General features: G+C 44.4%; 1 non-coding gene across 1 annotated transcript; it reads left to right on the forward strand.

The window, feature by feature from the left end:
• Nucleotides 1-5,641: 5,641 nt before the first annotated feature.
• trnai-aau (transfer RNA isoleucine (anticodon AAU)) lies at nucleotides 5,642-5,723 on the forward strand. The gene has a single exon. It is a non-coding gene; the product is annotated as a tRNA-Ile (tRNA).
• Nucleotides 5,724-8,400: the final 2,677 nt, after the last annotated feature.

Raw genomic sequence — 8,400 nt, forward strand, 5'->3', positions numbered from 1 at the left:
AGGACGGTGCTGGGCTGGAAGTTTTGAAGTGCGGTCAGGTGGAGGGAGGGGAAATGTGGAAACTGGTGAAATCTTAATTGATGCCATGGGGTTGGAGGTCCCTGATGTGGAGATTTAGCTTTAGAACGTAGAACAATGAAACAATACAGCGCAGCACAAGCCCTTTGGCTTTCGATGTTGCGCCGATCTGTGCACTAATCTAAACTCATCCCCCTATATTATCCCATCATCATCCATGTGTTTATCCAAGGATTGTTTACATCTCCATAATTTAGCTGAGTTAACGACATTGACAGGCAGGGCATTCCACACCCTTACTTTTCTCTGAGCAAAGAACCTGCCTCTGACATCTCGCTTAAACCTATAAATCCTCAATTTGGAGTTATGACCACTCGTACAAGCTGACAACATCTTCCTAAGATAAATAGTTCTACCGTCTACCTTATCTAATCCTCTTATCATCTTGTAACTCCCGGGAGTAGTTTTGATTGCAGAGCTGTAGATTTGATTCAAACGAACAGCTCAGCGAGCAGACCTGCACCCTCAACCTAAACCTGAGTTGCACATCTTCGCAAACCTTGCAAAAATCTTGTAACTCTGTATCAAATCTGCTCTCAGACTTCCTTCGGATGAGAACAGACCCAAGCCTCTCAGATTTTCCTGATAAGACTATTCCTTCAGGACAGGCAATATCTTGTTCTATCTCGTCTGCAACTTTTCCAATGTTTCCACATTCTTCCTGGAATGGGCGACCAGGCAGTTCAAAATATTCCAAGTGGAGCCACACAAGTGTTTTGTTTCGTTGCAGCATGACATTATGCTCAGGAACTCAATCCTCCACCAATAAAACCGACGACGTTGTACTCTTTCGCTAGGAGCACACTGGTTAGTACTGCTGCATTGCAACACCAGCGACGCGAGTTCAATTCCTCCTTCAAGCGGCTATCTGTGTGGGTTTCTGCCCGTTACTCTGTTTTCCCCTCACAATCCAAAAAATGTGCAGGTTCGGTAAACGGGTAAGTGAAAGAAAATGCGTCTGTCTGGGTCGCGCCTCGGAGGGTCGGTTTATACTTGTTGGGCCCCAAGGTCTGTTTCCACACGGTAAGTAATCCAAAAATAATAATCAACCTGGCTTGAAACTATGTACATGGACTCCAAGCTCACTCTTCCCATCCACATTACCAAGAATCTTTCCATTAACTCAGTATTCTGTCTTCCTGTTATTGTTCCCAAAGTGAATCACTTCACATTTAGCTGCATTGAACTTTATTTGCCACCTCTTAGACCAATTTTGCAAATTATTCCAGCTCCCCTGCAACCTGCAACATTTTTCCACGCTGCCCACAACTCCAGCACCTTTAGTGTTATCTGCAAGCTTACTAACTCATTCACCCTATGCCTGCGTCTTCGTCATTTACGAAAATGACAAACAACAGTGATCCTAAAGCAGATCGTTGTGCCACACCACCCCTTACCGGATTCCAGGGTGAATATTTTCATTAGCCACCACTTGCTGCCTTCTCAGAGAAAGCCAGTTTCTAATCTAAACAGCGAAATCATCGTCAATACCATGCCTCTGCATTTTCTCCAACAGCCTAACATGTGGATTCTTATCAAAGGTTCTACAGACGTCATGTACACCACGTCAAGTGCCCTACCCTCATCCACATGCTTGGTCACCTTCTCGAAAAACTCACGAAACCATGTGGACCCTCTGAAATCAAGTTGTTGCTGGTTGAATGATTATACATCCTGTCTCTCATACTCAGTTCCATATTCTTTCCTACAAGAAAGGTAAGGCTCACTGGTCCAAGATTACTTTGGTCTTCTGTATTACCCTTCTTCAACAAGGGAACAACTTTTGCTATCCTCCAATCTTCGAGTGCTATTCCTGTAGACAATATCGAAAATAAAGATCAAAGGCAAAGGCTCTGCAATCTCCCCACTGGCTTCCCAGGAAATCCTTGGATAGATCCCAGCTGACCCAGGGGACTTACTTATTTTCGCCCCTTCCAGAATTGTTAACAAGTCCTCCTTGTAAACTGCATTGTAAACCATCCAGTCTAGTCGCCTGTATCTCAGATTCTCCTCGACACCGTTGTCTTAAACCAATATGAATACTAACAAAAAATATTCGTTAGCGCCTTCCTACCTCCTCTGACTCCACACACAATTCATCACTCCTATTTTTGACTAGTCCTCATCTTCCTCTCGTCGTTCTTTGGTTCCTGATATACACGTAGAATTCCTTAGGGTTTTCTAAGATTCTATCCGCAAGCGACTTCTCATGTCCTCTCCTGTCTCTTCTGGACTCTCTGTACAGGTTGTTCGTAACTAACTTGTAACTCTCAATCGTCCTAACTGAGCCTTCAAGTCAAATCCTAACATAAGCCTCCTACTTTCTCTTGACATGAGCTTTAAGTTCTTTAGTAAACCACGGCTGCTTCATTCGACAACTTCCTTCATAACTGACAGGTACATACTCATCAAGTACACGCGATATCTGTTCCTTTAACAAGCTCCACATTTCAATTGTGCTCATACCATCCGTTTCCTTCCACATCTAGTGCAAACTAAATCTTGCCAAATGTCATCCTAATTGCCTTTTCGTCAGATATACCTCTTTCCCTGCAGTACATAACTATCCTTTTCTACTGCTTAAGTAAACATACAGTACTGTGTTCACGATCATTAAATTGCTCACCTACCTTCATATCTAACACCCGGCCAATCCATTACCTAGTAACAAATCCAATGTGGCAAGTGACTGTTAATAAAAGGTAGTCTGGCCGCAGGTTATGGACTTGTGTTGAGGATGAGGCAGGATTTATCAAAGTTGATAGGGACAAATAGTTTTTCTGTTCACCTCCCTCTGTTTCCCTCACTCGCAGGAGACTGCTATTATCATTTGGTGCAGCAATTGACAGATGATATCTTTGGTTGCTTCGAAACTTCTGAACACTGTGCAAGTGAGTAAAATAGTACACAGGACCAGGCTCCTGTCAGGGAGCCAAGAAAGCATGCATTGTCAGAGGGCCAGAAGTGACGGAACGGCGCTTTCTCTTTCCAGTGCAAAAGGTTAGTGCTGAAAAGGCAGGCGCTCTTGGAGATTCAGTGCTGTGAGAGATGACGCTGTCAGAGCATCAGAACTGAGAATGCAGAAACTCTCAGATGGTTATTGCTGAAGGATCGGTTACTGTAATAGGATAAATTCTAAGGGAGTGGGCACATTCAGAGGGTTAGTGTTGAAGGAGCAGGCACGGTTGGGGGGTCAGGACTGAGAGAGAGGGTACTGTCACAGGTCCAGTACTGAGTAAGTGCCATCGGCGCCCGTTCAGTGTTGGGAGAGTGGGTGCTGTCGGAGGATCAGTGCTGAGGGATCATATTTAATTTATTTCATGCTAATATTTCCAGAAACAAATAATATAGCAGCTGGACATGCAAACTGTCCATCAAAACATTCAATGGCATGTCCGAACATAAATAAATTATCTAAAAACTCTCTCATATTTGAGGACATAGTGCCTGTTTTTGTCACACATACGCTGCCTGTCTGGTCACATACATCATCCCTGTTGTAGTCTCACACAACTTCCCCATGTTTTTCATACATCCTCCCACGCTACATCTTACACACCCACCATATCTTTGTCACACACACCGTCACTGCATGGGACAAACTCTAAGTCTGCCTGTACTGGAGTAGACTTCAGTTTACCCACCCCCAGTGATATGATTATGTAAAAATGGTTAGAAGTTAGAGCGTGGTGCAAATAACGCCAAGGTCGTGAATTCTCACCCGCCCACAACAGATGTATACCCTCTCGTTCTGCACTGCCCCACCTGAGCGAAAGGAACTTATCTACTTACCCGATTCATGCCCCTTATTTTCCTGGATCTCTGTTACTACTTTTCACGCGACTTCCAGAGGGAATTCATTCGCTTGTTCACCTCTTATGCATCGACACTGGAGTTAGCATATCCCCAGCAATATCATAGAGCCATTAATAGAAGCAAATTACTGCAGATGCTGGAATCTGAAACCAAAAGAGAAAATGCTGGAAAATCTAAGCAGTTCTGGCACCATCTGCAAGTAGAGAAAGGAGCTGACGTTTCGAGTATAACTGATCCTTTGTTGAAGATTAAAAAAGGGGAGAATTAGGGAGCTATTTACACCATGCTGACAGAAGGTGAGTCAGGGCTCCAGATGCAAAGGTGATAATGACAGAGCACGGAGAGATTAAAGGGAGATTAGGATCTGCGAATGACCAAGGCTGAAGCCAGTGCTATGTGACAAAATATGTGGGGGATGTGTGAAGCAGACTAAATGGAAAACAGGGGAGAAGCGTAGCAAAGTGGGAAGAGGAGAGGAAAAACGTATTGACAGAGTGGGAAGAGACAGAAAGAGAGACAATCAAGAAATAAAAGGTAAAGAACAGTGAAAAAAACACAAATAAAAAAGGTAATTAAAATAATTGAAAATAATATTATCTGAAGTTGTTTGAATTTAACAACTTCGACAATTTTACTTCATTATTTTATTCATCTTTTTTTTCATTTCACCTGCAATATCGGAAGCCAATAGATATGGACAGCACGGAAAACACAGTTTTTGATCGAACTCGTCCATTCCGAACAGATATCCTCACCTGATCCAGCCGCGATTGCATGCACTTGACCCATGTCTCTCTAAAGCATTCCTATTCAAATACTTGTCCAAATTCCTTAAAAGTATTGGAATTGAACCAGTCATCACCAGTTCGTCTGGCAACTTATTGCAGACACGCACCATCCTCTGCGTGAAGCCGTTGCTCCTCATTGCCTTTTGAATTCTCACCCGACCACAACAGATGTATACCCTCTCGTTCTGCACTGCCCCACCTGAGCGAAAGGAACTTATCTACTTACCCGATTCATGCCCCTCATGATTGAAAAACCTCCATAAGATCAGCTCCCAGCCTCTGACGAGCCAGGCAAAATAGTGAGAGAGCGTTCAGCCTGTAAACGTTTGCACCTTTTCCATTTTCAAATGTAGGATGTAACATGCTGTCTGAAGCAGTCATCTTAGCAGCTGATCTGTCGCTGACAAACGCTGCAGGAAGGCGTGATAACTTGCTAAATATGCTGTCAAACGAAGATTGCATAAGCAACATGAGTCATTGAGGAAAACGTGCAATTGAGTTCTGCGCTGTTGCTGACTCGAAAGCAACTGCGTCCTTCGGGAGCAGAAAGAATCCCACTGCTAGATTACAATTCAAATGCATTTGGAATAAGGTTCGCAGCAGTTTATCAGCAGCACATAACCCTGACTCCAAAGGTCTGTGAGTTTCCAGAAGCACAGTGAGCGATCGTTGAAGGTACTTTTCTCCAGACGATATTTGACAACATGACAAGCTGCAGCTGTGCTGTTGGCATTGCGATTGAAATTGCATGCGTCCGGACATTGTGCTTAATTTTGGATATCAGAGCAACTGGTTAGCTCGACTGTGCGCTTTCGGAAAAGTCAATGCTTTTTTTTGTTGAAAAGATTTGCAACGAAAGGAAATACCTCAGAAGAGCGTGCGATCGATATCAAATCAGAAAATGAATAGCCGCCGTGATTGTGAGCACGGGCAATGTAGGCATTTGCTTCTAGCAAGCAGGCCCGTTGGTGGGTTAGCTCAGCTGGTTAGAGCGTGGTGTTAATAACGCCAAGGTCGTGGGTTCAATCCCCACACTGGCTATGTGAAGTGCTCGTGTCGTGAGCTACCCTGTGCCAAGGTTCTTCGCGGCTTTTAATTTCACCGCCTGCAACAACTTGTCACATGATCGATTCAGATGTGTATTCATTCGAAAGCCGACCATCGCTGTCTTGGAACAGCAACTCGTTGGTCCCATGTCGGATCTCAGCTGCGTTGCTGTATTTCCAAACAAAGTGAACCACAAAATCACCAAGCAGAAACCCTCGCCAGCGCAATAAAACATTTGACAGGGATAGACGCACAACTCGATCGCAGTACCCATGATGACTCTTGGATGTTGTCTGCAGCAAATCAATCAGTCTCAATTGTTTTCACAAAGAAATGCAAAACATGAAATATATGCAGTATTAAGTCGACCTGGCACAGTCTCGGAGGAGAACCAGAGTTCAGGCTTCAATTCAAATCCAAGATTCGTTCATCTTATTTTCCTGGATCTCTGTTACTACTTTTCACGCGACTTCCAGAGGGAATTCATTCGCTTGTTCACCTCTTATGCATAGACACTGGAGTCATCATATCCCCAGCAATATCATAGAGCCATTAATAGAAGCAAATTACTGCAGATGCTGGAATCTGAAACCAAAAGAGAAAATGCTGGAATATCTAAGCAGGTCTGGCACCATCCGCAAGTACAGAAAAGAGCTGACGTTTCGAGTATAACTGACACTATGTTAAAGATAAAAAAAAGGCGAGAATTAGGGAGCTATTTACACCATGCTGAGAGAAGGTGAGTCCGGGCTCCAGATGCAAAGGTGATAATGACAGAGCACGGAGAGATTAAAGGGAGATTAGGAGCTGCGAATGACCAAGGCTGAAGCCAGTGCTATATGACAAAATATGTGGGGGATGTGTGAAGCAGACTAAATGGAAAACAGGTGAGAAGCGTAGCAAAGCGGGTAGAGGAGAGGTAAAACGTATTGACAGAGTGGGAAGCGACAGAAAGAGAGACAATCAAGAAATAAGAGGTAAAGAACAGTGAACAAAACACAAATGAAAGGTAATTAAAATAATTGAAAATAAAATTATCTGAAGTTGTTTGAATTTAACAACTTCGACAATTTTACTTCATTATTTTATTCATCTTTTTTATCATAGAGTCAATATCATAGAGTCAATAGATATGGACAGCACTGAAAACACGGTTTTTGATCGAACTCGTCCATTCTGAACAGATACCCTCAACTGATTCAGCCGCGATTGCTGCACTTGACCCATGTCTCTCTAAAGCCTTCCTATTCACATACTCTTCCAAATTCCTAAAAGTCTTCCAAATTATTGCAGACAAGCTCCACCCTCTGCGTGAAGCCGTTGCTCCTCACTGCCTTTCGAATTCTCACCCTCCCACACCAGATTTGTACCCTCTCGTTCTGCACTGCCCTACCAAACGAAGATTGCATTAGAAAAATGAGTTATTGAGCAAATCGTGTAAGTGTGTTTTGCGCTGTTGCTGACACCAAAGCAACTGCGTCGGTCGGGAGCAGAATGAATCCATGGATATCCAGTTTGAGGTGGTTCATGTCTCAGTGGTAGTTGGAAATGAAGAGATCGAAGGCAGGTAATTGGACAGTTCGGGGTGTCCTGGTGGATGGAGTGCATTGGAGGTGGGCAATGGGATCCTCGGAGGTTGCCGAGTGTCTACATTGTGAAAGTAAGCTCGTAGGCGTCAGAAGAAGTGTTCGACGTCACGGCGTGTATTAAATTCATTAATACGTGGACAGAGGGAGATAAAGTTGAGGCCTTTCCTGTGGACTGGTCATTCATCCTCCTTCTGGGTGAGGTCAGAGAGAATGGTGAAAACTCGCCAAGACTGGGAGCTGGGATCTGGCGTGGTGTGGAGCTTGGGGAAGAGACCGAGCCTGTAATTGGAGTGGGTGTGGTGTTAGGGGGAATTGGGGGTGGAGTCTTGAGCAGGGTGGTGTTCCCCTCTGGTTTCTAGGGACGGGGTTGCTGACAGTGGGACCTGGGGGGTGTCAGCAGAATGCAGGTGATTGTCGTTGATGGGGGAGGACGTGGTGGCAAACACGGCAGTGGGGGGCCGCTGAAGTCACTGAGTGTGTGACATCAGTGATGATGTGAGGGGCGGAAGTGTTGTCACTTGTGGCGTATGAGGAATTGTGAGGGGCGGAAATGGCACTTACTTTATGTTAACCAATAATTTCCTGTCACAAATCTGTTTGATAATGTCGTATTTTAATTAAACTCACTCCCTTACTGTTTCTCTGTTTTGGTCTTCATCCACATCTCCATGGGGTTCCAATATTTCAACCTTTCTCTTTGGACTTCCGAATTTCCATTCACCTCAGACCTGTCCCCCTCCTCATCTGTGTCCGTTTATAGCACACTGCATAATCTTGGTACCAGAGGAGCCTATTCCAATAAAATAGCTCAGTCTTCCCTGAGTACTGGTAGCAGTGCTCACTGGTCAGAACCACTTCTGATGATACTATTGTGTGATCCTGATACATTCCTGCACTCTTCTGATATCACTCAGCTTCTCTCCATGTGATATCCCTCACTGTGTGGGTCTAATTTCTGCCTCTGTCAGTGTCTCTCGCTCTTGCAGGTACTCCAGATCCTGAGCCAACAACATTCTCCAATCCAGAGGGAAGTAACTGCACAGGCCATTGATGGGGATTGGGATTTTCCAGATCTCTGTGGG

This window comes from Hemiscyllium ocellatum, unplaced genomic scaffold (assembly GCF_020745735.1).
Source record: "Hemiscyllium ocellatum isolate sHemOce1 unplaced genomic scaffold, sHemOce1.pat.X.cur. scaffold_606_pat_ctg1, whole genome shotgun sequence".
Taxonomy (NCBI): domain Eukaryota; kingdom Metazoa; phylum Chordata; class Chondrichthyes; order Orectolobiformes; family Hemiscylliidae; genus Hemiscyllium; species Hemiscyllium ocellatum.